Consider the following 15248-nt stretch of genomic DNA (forward strand, 5'->3'; position numbering starts at 1 on the left):
CTGAAAATTAAAGTGAAGAAGAGGATACACCATGTGTGATGCAGTGAAGTATATTCCGCTTCCATTGAGGGGTGGATATCATGCTCACATTGTAGAAGATGGTCACATAATAGCTGTGTGGGAATTGATGACGATGATGACGAAGCCAGCCATCATGTCTGCGAGCTCTGCCACTCCAAATAATTATCTTTTTGCCTGATAGTTCTCATTACCCCATCTTACCTCAGGGGGGTACCCCATCTTACCAGCACCATGGGGTAAGACGGGGTGAAACCCCTTTTTTTCTATTTTTATTTTTGTCCTAAAATGGATAGTTAAAAGTTCCTAATATTGCCAAATATTAAAAGAGTATTAACTAATTCTTAATTAAAAAATAAATATGATTGTCTAACTATGTATATTTTTCTTTTATTGATCTTCAAAGCTTAAGTACCCCATCTTGCCACCCTCTCCCCTATATTTGGGTCCTATCTTGGACTCAAATCTAGGAGGATCTCTTGCCAAGTAACTACAATCAATCGAACATTCCCAAGAAATACTTATATTAGTTACTGAAGTCTAATTGTAATAGGAAGGTAGGTAAGTAATTACATTTAATACATTGTTATACGCATAATTAACTCTATTGGTTTGTTATAGATCAGATACCGATATTAATGAATTTGAAGTGTTGGAGTGAGAGAGAAAGAGACAAACGTTCTCGCTGTTACCTTAATGCCGTAGTCACTTACCTTTGTCCGGAAGAATACTTATTTCCCTGGAAAATCCATTCCCCAATTTTATTGTTAATGCTATTTAGTTATTTCATCATGTTTCTCTTCTCTCTTCATTAGCATTTTAAACGTTTCTTTCAGGAAACTGAATTTTGAGAGGTTTAAGTGGCGTTCTAAGAAAGAGGATATTATTAAACCAACTTACCATGCAGTTGAATCAAATATTGGCGTAAATTTTTATCACTTGATTTGCGTCATACTCGTATATCTGTTACGCCCTATTTAAGTATTTTACTTGTCTGGTACATAGTAGTAATTGTATTTTTGGATATATTCTATAATGATCATAACAATTAGGTCCAAATGACTATACTTAGTAGTACAACATTTGATAACATTTCAGCATATGATGGGGTAGGTCATCGGTGACAGGGCGATAAATGACCTCAATATTATGTCAATACAACTAGTTGATCCAGCGAACTTCGTACCGTCTATGCAGGTACTTAGGAATCAGGAATAATGTAGGATTCTAATGATCTAAGGAATTTTTAAATAGGCCCGGTAGTTTCGCAGCCTTTGCTCTTTATTATAGTGCAGATAAATGTAAATTTTAATGATGAACGTAATGTTTTTTCAGCCAAATACAATGGATCAAAAGTTATTTGGACTAAGGCCCGATTCGACCAAACTTTTATCCGAGAATAACTCCTGGTACTTATAACTGGCACGTTGACAGTTCCAGTATCGGAAATGTCAAAATGTCGAACAACTGACGATTTATTCTGTGATTAATATTTACTCTTGTTTGGTCGAATCCACCCTCAGGCTAGTAATCCGAGCTTACAGTTTAAGTTTTTGCCAAACTGTCCCTTACACCTAGTGGAGTGTAGGTATATGTTTATTATCTATGTACACTCACGGCCACCGCTAATGGCTGCTTCCACGAAAGGTCAGACACTTCGAATACACACACGTTTGTCACTTAGCACGCATGGACTATTAAAAGCTCGTAAAATTTTAATTTTCGCAGATTTCACGGTTGCAAATCTCTAGATATTACTGTGCAGTTGTAGGTACAAGGTTTACTCGTAGTTAAGTACCTAAAGAAACTTAAATTAGGTACTGATGGTGATTGAAATTATTTTTACATGTTTATAGGCGGAGCAGTAAAAAAATGTTTCACAAACGAGAACTATTTTCACTCGTGCGAAGTACATACGAAGTCTCGCTTAATAGTGACCATGAAAGTTCAAAATATTAATTTATATTTCTTGAATTTACGCTGTAGTTTTATGGCATTCATAGTTTGCTGAACTTGTCTGTGAAAACGCATAAACATAATTTAACGGCGAGCACCTCATATTTAATACCCCCTAGATACAATTTAGTGCCCCTGCAGACAATATTTTATGGCGTACTTATAATACTGTGTACGACTACGTACTCGTAGTTACGAGAATTTGCTTTGAAATAAAATAGATTTAATTACACTACAGCCAGCGTGAGACGTCCACCCACAAGGTGAACCGATGAACTCATAAAGGTAGCAGAAAGCGCTGGATGCAGGCCGCTACCAACCGGGCAATATTATGGACATCATTGGGGGAGGCCTATGTTCAGCAGTAGACGTCCTGTGTCTGAAATGTTGTATTGATGATGTTGATGACATTACTAAAAATACTGTTATGCTGCAATCGCTCTTATTGAGACTCCGTAAGATGCCATAGTGATTAGTTTGGGTGCCGTTTTGCTGCACGATGCTGACCAATGTTACCTAGTTGGTGATCTAAATAAATAAATAAATGTATGTCTTATGCTCCTTCAAGACATTAACATTTTCCCCATGCAGCTTGATACATTGTGTATACCTTACAGGAATGTAGGATGTTAGAAGAACCTATCAGGGCACAAATAAACAAATATTTCTCCGTTCACAGAAACATCAACGACAAAACATTTCACACGGTTTATCGGCACCATTACCGCGCTTACTTAGTATCGGATATCTCAGAAGTAAATGCAGCCGACCGGAAATAAACTGCCCGAGTCGGAAGCCGCGCCTGCACAGGATTTTTAACGTGTTTAATCCTTTTTAAATTTGTACTTTTCTCTTTATTTATTAAGATCTTGAACAAAAAACACTAAAGATACTTTAAGTAATGAGTGGTAGCAATAATTCAGTATTCTACTTATTTCCATAAAGTAAAACTATTTCTTTACATTTGCATAAAGTTATCGATATTGTCGGACAGTGGAAGAAACTCAATAACTTTTACTACAGGAAATCTAATAATAAGTAGGTAGCTGTTAGATATTGCATTTACCATATTCATTACGTACTGAAGACAACAGTAACGAAAAAACGCTCGCACGTGTAGAATTCTGAAACATCCTTTTTAACCATATCACCTGGCTAGCCTGTTTCATACATCTAAAGCTTTCCAAGTCACATAAACAGGTTTTAAATAGGAAAGCAATAAAATACCTATACTTGCTATAGTTTTAATCATATTAGCAGCGTTACTCGATCAATTTGAATGACGAGTGCATTAATAAGTTTTCCACAAGTGTATAATCTCGAATGCTAAGGTCTCATGTTAATTACCAGCTGCAATAAGCGCCTTGTTTCGGCTTCCTTTATACCCGTAATAACTGCTATGACGAGCGCTGGCTGCACTGCAAACTTTAATGTACCTAGCCTAAGAAGATCCGCCATACAAGATTCACAGCCAGAGCTTGCAACTTGTAGTTTTCTGTATGAGTTTTACTCACGATCAAGGTCTACATCCTAGCTCTTAAGTCCCATAAATCGGTATAAAAGTACCTACTTAAAAGACAGACAGAGAGAGCTGAGCAGAGATTGTGCCAATACAAAATGATAAATACCAAATGCTTTATTCGTTTCAGCCAAATGACGTCCACTGCTGGACAAAGGCCTCCCCCAAGGTTTTCCACAATGAACGGTCCTGCGCTGCCCGCATCCAGGCTCTTCCCGCGACCCTTACCAAATCGTCGGTCCACCTAGTAGGAGGCCTGCCCACGCTACGTTTTCCAGCCCGTGGTCGCCACTCGAGAACTTTCCTGCCCCAACGGCCATCGTCTCTACGAGCTATGTGCCCCGTTTGCTTTATTAGTTTGCATCATTTCATTACCTATCTAAAAACATCCAGTTTCGAGTAAATTTTATTGACCGTGCTGGCTGTATTATTTGACTTGCATCGTAGAATGCTATGCTTAGTTATGATTTATTTAGTTTTCATCAAATAGACCTTGTAGAATGAAGACTTGCAAGATTTCAAAATAACGTAAGTGCGCCTATTAACGACCCCCCAAAATTTGTAGTCTATTACCGCCCTATTTTTCTTTTTTTCATGAACGACATATCAGGTTCCAGAAAACACTTTACCTACCTAAAAAATATCTAGATACGTTTATTGACTATCACAACGATTAAAGTTTGTGTTCGTAAATAACCAGTAAACGGAGTTATTTGACATTAAATGGGACGCGCCCGCAACGGGCGCACTTTTCATACTGACGCGCTCCCAGCTACTTAAGGTGCACCTTGTTATTAATTAGCGATTTTAACACATTTAAAATGAGTATACCAACACGTTTTTGCATAACAATATTAATTCGTACTTTAGTTTCCTTAATAAAACTTCAATATAGCCCTCTCGCTGTATTTTTGTCGCTTAAATACAGTTTTAATTAAGGGCGGTAATAGAAACACTTTTAATAATTTGGTTCCTAATAACGACCCATGGCGTTGTTAGAATTTTGATAACGTTTTTTATTTTAGTATTTATATCTTTAATTACGCATTTAACCTCCATTTTGTTATCTTTATCGATTCATAAGAATATTTCACATAATTAAATCAATTAACGCCATATGTTAACTGTCATAGGTTTGGCATAAAACTGCAATGAACATTAAAGAATATCTCTAATAATGTATGACAATAGATTTTATAAAAACCTGTTAAATTCTAATTAGTACCTATTTGATATAAAATAAAACCTAATAAAAATGGCACTTCACTGATCACGTCTTCATTAAAGTAGATATTTTAGCTGGTTACTGTTTTTTTTTACGGTCGCTAATAGAATAAAGTAATATTCATACTTAATTCTATTACCGCCTCATAACTATAACGCCACCTGCGAAGACTTATAAGCCTTTATTTTGTATATAACTAACATTTATGACATGACACCAAACCAATCATGCGTTATCACAACTACTATGTAACTTTTTAAGATATTTTGAATAATAAAAAAATATACCTACCCTACATCTAACAGAAATATTGTTGCAAATATTTAACTGTCAGTTAAGATGAAACAGACGACGGATTCATCCAGTGTCTAAGTAGCTCAGTTGGAAGAGCAGTCGCCCGGCAAGCGGAAGGTCGTGGGTTCAATTCCCGCCTTAGGCAGTTCGATTTTTTCAAGTTATTTATAATTTTCAAATTAGTTTGAGATGCGACTCTTAACGCTAAAAATTAAATAACTATGTAAAAGAGCTGTTTCATCTTAACTGACAGTTAAATATTTGCAACAATAAAAAAATAATTTAAAATAATTATACAGACGTTTAAATTAAAATACACAATTACACACAATTAAAATCAATCAAAAACTAATTAAAAGTTATAGTCAAATTAAAAATAGAAATAAAATATTAAATGAAAATTAAATTTTATTAAAACTCAAATACAGTTTAAATAATGACCCTCACTACACCGCGTAATCAAGTATAATAGAGGAATTTATTATTTTACTATTTCTGCTTGATTATTTATTTGTTTTCGAGAAGCATGCCTTTTCTCTTTTAATAATTAAAAAAAAAAAATTTAACTAAAACTAAAAGCAAAACAAATTTAACTTGAAAAAATCAAGTGGTTCCCGAGCCTCTGAGTGGGAATCGAACCCGTGCCTCTTGGAATATACCCAATTGAAGAGCAATATTCTTAGCGGTCGGTAATAGAAACAGAAAAAACGTTAATAGAAACACACCTCGTCTATAGGTCGGTAATAGAAACAACTGCTTTTTCAGATTAAATTGCTATTTATTAATTATTGTGTGATTGTATACTCATTGTTACTACTTGAATTCAAAGATTACTTCATCATTGTTATAAATAAATTAAAGTGTCTTTTCTATCACCACGTCTTATATCTAATTTTCTAACGTTTATCCGAAGACAGCTTAAACTGGCGGTAATAGGCGCATTTACGTTATTTGTATTTGTATCTATCAAAGAAAGTAGGTAATTATAAGACAATTAATTAATTAATTAAGTAGTGATAGTAGTGTAAAACTAACTTTTCGCTATTTCGCACGTGAGAAAATAAATGATTTTATTATTTCATGATGTTAGCTAACCGTCATCATGAAAAAATTTCTACAATGATTAGATATAGTAAGAAACTATTTAAGTGGATCTAACTATAAATCAAACAGTAGTTCCGTGGGAAGGCTGGCCGCGGCTCATTACCGCGGGCTTTTGTCTCGTCTTGCTAGTGTTGTCACAGTTTACTATCGATTAACGTGCGTCATTAATTATTATCGGTTTTCTACAGAACTGTAAGCTGGCACATGTTATGATGACCCTTTGTTATGCTAAGTAATTTTTCTTTTAATCTTAAACACAATGTTTATAGCGAATGCCCAGTCCAACAGAGTGTTCCGGACACACCATAAAATCACCTTGTTTTTCCCATCAATAGTTCCCATTTTTTTTTAGAATATTGCAAAAAGAAACAAAATATAATTCCTTGTTCATCATAGCACGTGTTAATCCGTGGTACCGATTGAATCATGTCAGACTACTGTGGCTAGCAAAGTCTGATATTATATCAGGTTTCGAACCTAAACTGTTATAACCCTGCACGAGGTAAATAAAAGCTTCATCAATATCAATAGGTGAGTATATTATAAAGGCGAGCAACGTAGAACCTGTTGTTGTGAAGGCCTTTATTCAGCAATAGATAGCCTTTGGCTGAAATTATAATGATGATAATGAAGGCATTCCAAAATAGAAAATAAAGTACTGTCAATTATAGTCTCTTTACAAAACTTATCGTAACTGTCCCTCCCTGACATCGACCCTGCGCCCTTTGTAGACGTGTCAAGCTCCACGCCTTAGATAACCATAAGTGATATTAGCGGGCATTATTATGCAAATGAAACGTATTCTGTAGGACAGATTCTAATTAATAAATATTCGGGCAGATAGTTTATAAGGAAGGGCTTGGGAAGGAACCGGAGAGTTTAAGTTAGTATAAAATAAGAGTATAAAAAGTCATTCTAGTTCGCATAATTACTCTTCTTAAGAAGAATCAATAGGAAAAACTTGGTGTGATTTATTTACTGTTATAGTTTACTAATCCAGGAATGTACTCAGCTAGTGATCGAATCGTAGATAAGAAAATGAAAGCTTTTGAACTGTCGGAGTTTAACGTTACTCGTACTTCTATGTACCTAGGTGTTAGGTAGTTACAATCGTAATAGAAGTACCTACTTACCTAGGCTAAAGTGTCTACCTAATTATTCAAAACAATCAACTTTTAGACTGCATTCGTTAACTTATTGTCCATAGAATGCTTAAAACAGCTTTAGAATGTTTACTTATGCATTTTCAGTAGTATTTGTCCTTAGTAAAATGAACGCGAAATTCATTTACTATAAAAGAGTGGGTATTAACTTGTAACGTCTACGTATCGTGAGAGTGAACACTAAATTAAAACGTAGATAACATTTGCTATAATGCGGTGAGCTCTACTCTATGAAAATAATTAATTTGAAAATGAATTGAGTAAATATCGAGACTATGACTCAAAAGCAATTTAATTTAGTAATGCATCCACTTCGGAACTTACAATTATTATCTGAAACTTTTAGAATTTATACGAGTAGATTTTAAATAGCATATGACTCAGCTTTAGAAATGCATAATGTCCGATTCAGTACCTATTAGGCACCTACATAATAATAATATGTAGATAGGAAACATTTTGTCTTTTCAAATAAGATTTGGCACCGTCATTTTGTGAATTTAATGCTATATAAATTGTTATGTATGTGTGTGTGTGTGTATAATGCATTAATATTACTCTGTATGGTAAATGTATTATAGCTCAAAAATAAACCAATGAAAGTAACTAGTATTTGAAAACATTAAATTCGTTCGACCAAATGGGGAACTCTCAGCGAGAATATTTAGAGCCATGTCTCATAATGGTGCTCTTGATCACGTTGATAACAAAAAGACTCCAAATGACAACTATCAGTAATCTATGTAAATAAGTAAATGCAGTCCATGCAACCCGAAGGCTGCAGTTAATTATGCATGAGCAAGGTCAAGGCGGTGTGATGTATGAGCCACCGCACCACTGACAAGCCACCATTGTACAGGCGACAGCATATCAAGCCGAACATGTGGCTTCTTATGTCGTTGTAGTAGGTACTACTTTGCAATGAAAATGAAGAGTCTGATTGCTCTTGACTGTACGTGTGAAGGTGCTTATAGTTCTTAAGTGTTACTGAATTTACAATATTTGCATAAGGTACTGCAATGTGGAGACACAAAGTTTGAATATTTAAACTGTTAATTTTTTCACTTACTTTAATAAAAAAAGTAACCTCCGAAATAGGGGGTTTTCTTATTAACCACATTTCAGTCATAAACCTAGTCAACTGTTAACACCAGGGGTAGCAAACTTTTTACATACAATTATTCAGAAAAGGGGCTAAGGTAGGTAGTCAGTTCCTCTATCTATGGTTTAGGATTCCGGGTGAAGCTCGTTTCCACCTTCGGCTTGATTATCACATCCATTCGATGAGATGCATGCCAAGAGCTTCCTCGTTGTGGATAAAAAAACAAAGATGAACCAAGTAAATCGTGGCATGCACATCGTTCATGGTGCATTGCACAGCTAGGCAACTCTAATATTAACTCGCACAACTGAAAACTAAAAGTTTTAATACCCTTGTCCATCGTAGAGTTCATTAAAATAAATGTCAAACTTTATACAACAAGAGTGAAATGACAAAATACAATTTCCCATAGATTTTTAGGTCAAGGGCAATGAATTTAAGAAGCACCTTTTCGCCGACTTAATTTACCAACTCAACTTATTTATTGGTATCTCCTACTAAAATCTTTCTTCAATTGAGTTAAATAATAAGGTTTAAGCTCTAGCTCTAAGAGGACACAAAATTCTAGCCTTAGATCTTTAAGTTGTCCTGGAATTTCATTTTTCTTTCTGTCCAATTGCCCATCCCTGGTTTACACTGTTACAATGGCGTCCACAACGGCTTAACCCTTCGTCAGCTCGTCGGTTCACAGTGCATTAACCACGCGGACGCTGTTATCATTCGTGATAAGTGATACCAGCGGTCTGCGGATCACCTCAAATCTGTGACATGGTACATTAAGCAGGGTGCTGATGTAGGGAGACCTTGTAATTAAGTGTAAGATAGGTCTTGTTAGGTCTTTATTTTAGGGTATGGGTTATCTTACGAATGTGTAGGGGTGAAAAAGGGCTGTGTTGCTTAATTATGTCTACAGTGCCTGACTTAAATATGTAATTACATTTTAGGCAAATGTTAGGTAAGGTAAACGGCTACTAGTTCGTGATAGTACGTAAGTTCGTAAGTTTTTTTTCTAGCTCAAATAATAAGCAAATGGAATATTATTTATAAAAATTCTTCATTACTACAAAAACTCTATTATTTAAGCTATCTAAAAAACCAAGTACCAACATTGTGGCACCAAAAATGAGAGCAATACGAAGCTTCAAACTCTCAGAGACCCAAAAACAGCCGTGCGGCTTGCAAAGGTTGCTCTCACCGTAAGGTTAGCGCTCCAACTTCTTAAGCTTATAAAAAGGCGAAGGAACGTCCATTTAAATAAAACTTGTAATAGTGGTTTCATGTGTTCCTTGACAATTGATTTGGCTTAGAAAAAAGTTATATGAAAACGTAGAATTCCTTTAAAATTGCGATTAATTGACTCACGAAATAGCGTACATATTATTTTTCGGGTGTCCCCTATTTCGTGACACTACCGATTCAAGGATATTATGGATAACATTTTGATGCTTGGTTTTTAAATAATTATTTATAATAATTTAAATGTAAGTTATGAAACAAATAATTCATTTATTTAAGTTTCTCATGACCTAAATTCGGTATATGTTTCGTTCACTAGAATTTATATGACACGAGTTTGAAGTTCACATATATGACCAATTTTAAGATAAATTAGCATAAGTAGTACCAGCATAATTTTAGTTTTATTTCGATTTGTTTATTTGTATTGTATATGGGATAGATAATAGTTAATTGACACATTTTGACAATAATCCATGAATTTTAGTTGGGGAATTTGGAATAATCAGTATCACGAAACAAGGAACCGTATTATTGTTACTTTTTTCCAAGTTCGTGATATATAAATGTATGGTGTTAGGTACTTTTATGACACACACCATCAAAGAAATCGACATATTTTTTAGTTTTTGATACTTACCTACTACCTAAGAAATTAATTAATTACTTACTTTTTATTATGAGTCATTGGCGTATCTGGGGTTATTTTCAGGGGGGGGGGGGCTACCCTCACTTGAAACAGCTCCAGGGGTGGGATTATGAGGAGGGGGGGGGGGTTACAAATCAAAATTTTATTAGTACGAAGGGCGGGGGGGGGGTAAGTCCCCCCCACATTTCTAATGGTTAATATAAATATTTTCACATATTGCTACAAATAAGAAATCTAAATTTTATGGGTACGAGGGGGGGGGTTAAGTTCCCCCCCCCCCTACATTTCTAATGGTTATATAAATATTTTCACATATTGTTAGAATTAACAAATCAAAATATTATACTAGACACATTATTTCTTATCAATATTTCAGGTAGGTAAGTAATATCGTCAATTTCACATAATTATTTTATTCTAAATTTTTATTATCGTTTTTAAATTTATTAAACCCTTAATCATTATTAAAATATCCTAACTGTGTGCATAAAACCTTATCCCGAAATAGGGGACATGAGTTCACGAACTTAGAAACAGAGCAAAATTTTGTCACGAAACAGGATCCAAACAAGAGGTCCACAGAACAATTAATATAAAAAAAAGTTCAAACTATATAACTATAAATTATGTATTAACTTACTGTCAAAAGACCAAAGTTTAGCATACAAAAGCTTTCATACTGATATCATGCTTGGTTATTTTTAAATAAAATGTTAAAGTCGTAAGAGCCTTAATATACCGAAGTAGGGGGCACTTGCCTTACTTGTTAGAAATGCGTAAAGTAGATACTCCGGTAGCAAATTCAAAAAAAGGTAAAGAGGCATAATTTATTGAGATCTACTTGTAGGTATACTAGTAGTTTTGGAACAAACCTAATATTCGTTTACACATAGAATGCACGTTTTCGTAATTAATTTTACATTAGTTAATTCTACAATACTATTACTGGATACCTCTAAACGTGCGTAACAAGTAATATTACTGCATCATATCTGATTTTTGGGCCTTATTTTTCAGCTGTGGCCTGGTTTTTTGCCATGAAGTGTACTCGCAGATAATGAGCCAACTGTCAAATTATCCCACCTCACCCTGATAGGTGTCGTGCCGAGTAGCGGCGCGGTCTTTGATTGCGAGAGGCTTTGGCGGCTGACGTGTTAACAATTTCGTTCGGATGTTTGGGTTACGTGTCAAGATTGTTCGGTCGCTGTATGTCTTTATAAAGGCATTTTTAAGAAACGATAGTGTTGTGAATGTGTTTGACATTTTACACGGTATCATAATTTAATCTCAAACTAATGAAGTTGCATGTATTAAGTATGTACCCATGATGCGACATTGAAGTGGTTACTGTCATAATATTTTTTTGGATAACTACATTCATGTAAATGTGATGAAAACAATTCATACACTGTGGCAACTTAAGTAGTGGTAGATAAATAAATGCGAAAGTATGATGTGATGTCAACTGTACTCGAATAATCATGCACACAAAATCGGTCGTCAATGATTTTTTTATTGAAGCGACATTCAAAATTGTATATTTTAATTACAAGTACTGAAGTCTTAACTAAAGTGTACCATTTAAAAAGGTTTACGAAATATTAACGCAACCCATTTTAGTTCTTAATGTTTTCTAGCAATGTAAACATTAAGGCCCAAAATGCCTATCCCGTCCTTAGGGCAACAGGTAACACAATCTCTGGCCACTTAGCCCGCCCACTAATGGCGTCCCGCTCTGTCAGTGTGGACTTACCCTTATTTAGTGACGATCGATAGTCGGACATCGATTTATCGATAAAAGGTAAGTTTTTTTAGTACCTATTGACGTTATAGGGTCGATAGCTTAGAAGGTGACGATTATAAATCGATTGTATAAATATAAATCGATTGGATAAATCTGTGAAATTTTCTAAAAAGTTAATATTTTCGATTTAATTATCAGATGGAAAATCAATAGTGCGTGAATTGACTTGGTTTTTAGGTTTTAGTAGGTAATAAAGAAGTTCTGAAAAACAATATTTCTCATAGTCTCAAGACTATAATGCAATATCGTAGTATTGACGTGTTTGACGTAGAATGCAACCGATGGTTTATAATGATGGTTAGCTCTTCGATAAAAACTATCGACAGTCAAACTTTATCTTTAGATCACACCACTACCTTATTACGCGGTAGCTAAGAATGGCCTCTCTACTCAAATTGTCAACTCCGTAAACCGATTCCGATATGCTCCATCTTTATTGATTTATTGGTTCATTTATTTGTAACATAGTTGTTTTTGTAGCTGTGTCCGGCAGAGTAGAATAAACCTACCCCACTCTTTTTTTCGTGGACGTCGTAAAAAGACGCGATTACCGCACAAATCAGGAATCAGGTAATAATATCAGGCCTCCACAACCTACCTCTGGCCAGCGTGGTAGACCAAATTCTTCATTTTCCTCTGGTAAATTAGACCAGAATTCTTCTGCATTGAAGATTAAATGACCTTTAATGTAATAATGGTTCTTCACAGGTTATGTTTTCATAAAGTAATTTTCTACTAGTTAAAAAATCTTCAACAAGATCTATATGATATAGAAAAAGCGTTATTTTTCAAGTTCTATTTTCTAATAGTAAAAAAAACTACGCAAAGATCTTTAAAATGTCAAAGAGCCTTATTTGTCAAGCTCTACAAATACGTATTTTAAAACATTTCAGTATTTAAAAGCAGTTTCTCGTCGTATAAACAGAGATTTATTTAATTAAACTCTAGACCTCATCAAATAGTGTTTTCTGGAATGCTCAGAGATCTAGGATCGCAATTAGTCTGTTTATAAACAACTGCTGGCCTCCAGTTATATTGAATCTGATGCTGTTCGTGCCTTGGGCTAAACCTTTTAAGTATAGTGGATCCTTCAAAATTCTCAATTAAATGTTAGGCTTTATTTAGGTAAGAAAAGGTCTTTATTAATAGTATGCCCACTTAAATAGAGTAACCTGAAATTGAGCAAAAGAATCAATAATTTGAATTTTTTGGTATTTGAAAAAATATACTGGTCATCACAAAAATCGGCCCACCTACGTTTTACAGGAAAACTCGTTTCTACTGACACAATCATGGTGCCCCAACAATATTGGTGTTATTTGAAAGCCCAATAAATATCCTTCAAGAAAAACACATTTCATTTCTTATTAAACGATTAACATAAAGGCGATATACAATAAATGTGACTTGAAAAAAGACCTCACTTTGGGCTCACCTCTGGGATCAATTAGACCAATTTTTATGTTTATAAAACCAAATAATGATCTCACGTGTCCTCTTTAACAGATGGATAGCGATTAATCCCAACTTAACAGTTTTATAGTCATATAAGTTGGCTCAAGCGTAACTACCTATTTTTTGAAGTAGTGACTCTGGATTCTTCTACAGACACATTTTTGAGGTAAAAACCTTTCCTTTAATGAAATGAAGTTTAGAACTGTTCTTTTAAATGGTGCCAATATTGGTGGGAAGTGGGGATGCATACGTTTGTCACGGGAGGGTCGATTTTTTTATGACCAGTGTATATTATAAAATACCTGTATCTAATACAGTAATTTTAAAACAATATTAAATTTAGGAAACTCAATCAAATACGACTATTTAAAATAATAAAGAGACTTTTGGTGGTCTCACTTTTGAAAACAGTTTGTAACTACGGAACCCTAAAAAAGGGGTCAGTTTTAAGAAGAATTTGTAGTTTTTTTTTTCATGAAATAAATAAATAACAAAAAGCAAATTAAACTGACTTAAACTAAAGTAATGGGAATGAAAAAGCAAAGAAATCTAGGTTTAACAAACTTGGCTGCAAAGTTCGGAAACGGGTAGCATTCCGATGGGTCTTTATGAAGATAAAAAGAAAAGTTAACCGCCTACCAAGTTTTTTAATTTCACTCCCTTATCTTTTTGAACGTTGTTTTAGTCTTGAAGTAATTATCAACAGCTTATTAATTAATTTTATGTGGGTATTTAAGTGATACTTAGATACCTATTAATTTATAATCCAGCTAACTAATAAATGAGTATTTTTAACATTTGTGTCAAAAAATATTGGATATTAAAAAATGTTTCTAAAACTTGGTGGAAAACTGTTATTTTTAACTGCTTCAAAATAATTATATTATGTCTCGTATCTTTCACCCAAAAAATTAACGTAAGTAGGTACTATAAACCCCGTTATTCTTTAACAGGTAAGCAATTTCTGGTAACTGTCAAAAATGAGTTTTCTAATCTATTTCTTGTAATTCTTTGCATTAAACATGGACTAATATTATAAGTCCATGCATTAAAGCAGTCATCATCTCAATTTATAATTAAAAAAAACATGCTTAAAACCCATTGGGATCACATCTATGTTAGACCTCCAAGTCAAACACCATGAATCTACTACATTATGATCTCAGTTTGAAGGAAATGTAATCAATTTTGACCAAGATCTGACACTAAAAAATCTTAAATTTTAGTTAATAACGCTCTTCACATGTAGGTATCTTTAACTTTTGGGCTCTACCAAATCTTGAAGACAAACTATTGGAAGTCCTGAGAAGAAACGGAAGAACAAATCTTTTAACTAATAACCATACTATAAAAAAAGAAATATATAAAACCCGCTCACCAATCATTCAGTTATCAGCTATCACCAAATGTCCTTTAAACCAGCACAACTTTCTCCACTACGTAAGTTCGTAAAAGTTCGCCGGGGGGCGCGGCGTGCGGCCCTCTCTGCGGCCGGAGAGAGACTGAGGCTTTCAGTGTTGTACGGAGGCAGCGAGCTCGGCTTCGTCGAGCTCAAGGTCGCTTCCGGGTACCGGTGGAAAAGGAGGGCTAGATTCGATTCCCTGTTCGAGTTCGATAGAAATGTAAACGTCAAATAGTAGAAAGACGATTTTATTGATATTTAAAATACGGCCAAGGAGAAGCGATACCAAATGTAAACAAATCCAATGTCATAGTCATTTAG

The 15248-nt window shown here is 34.5% G+C and overlaps 1 protein-coding gene across 1 annotated transcript in view; it reads right to left on the reverse strand.

Moving 5' to 3' along the window:
* The window catches only part of LOC135082953 (sodium-dependent noradrenaline transporter-like), a 40935-nt gene extending 25947 nt beyond the window's left edge, over positions 1 to 14988 (reverse strand). Inside the window, exon 1 of the mRNA XM_063977720.1 lies at positions 14904 to 14988. The gene's annotated coding sequence lies outside the window, so the exon portion shown is untranslated. The remainder of the gene's footprint in view (positions 1 to 14903) is intronic.
* Between the last annotated feature and the right edge of the window lie 260 nt (positions 14989 to 15248).

This window comes from Ostrinia nubilalis, chromosome 22 (genome assembly GCF_963855985.1).
Source record: "Ostrinia nubilalis chromosome 22, ilOstNubi1.1, whole genome shotgun sequence".
NCBI lineage: Eukaryota > Metazoa > Arthropoda > Insecta > Lepidoptera > Crambidae > Ostrinia > Ostrinia nubilalis.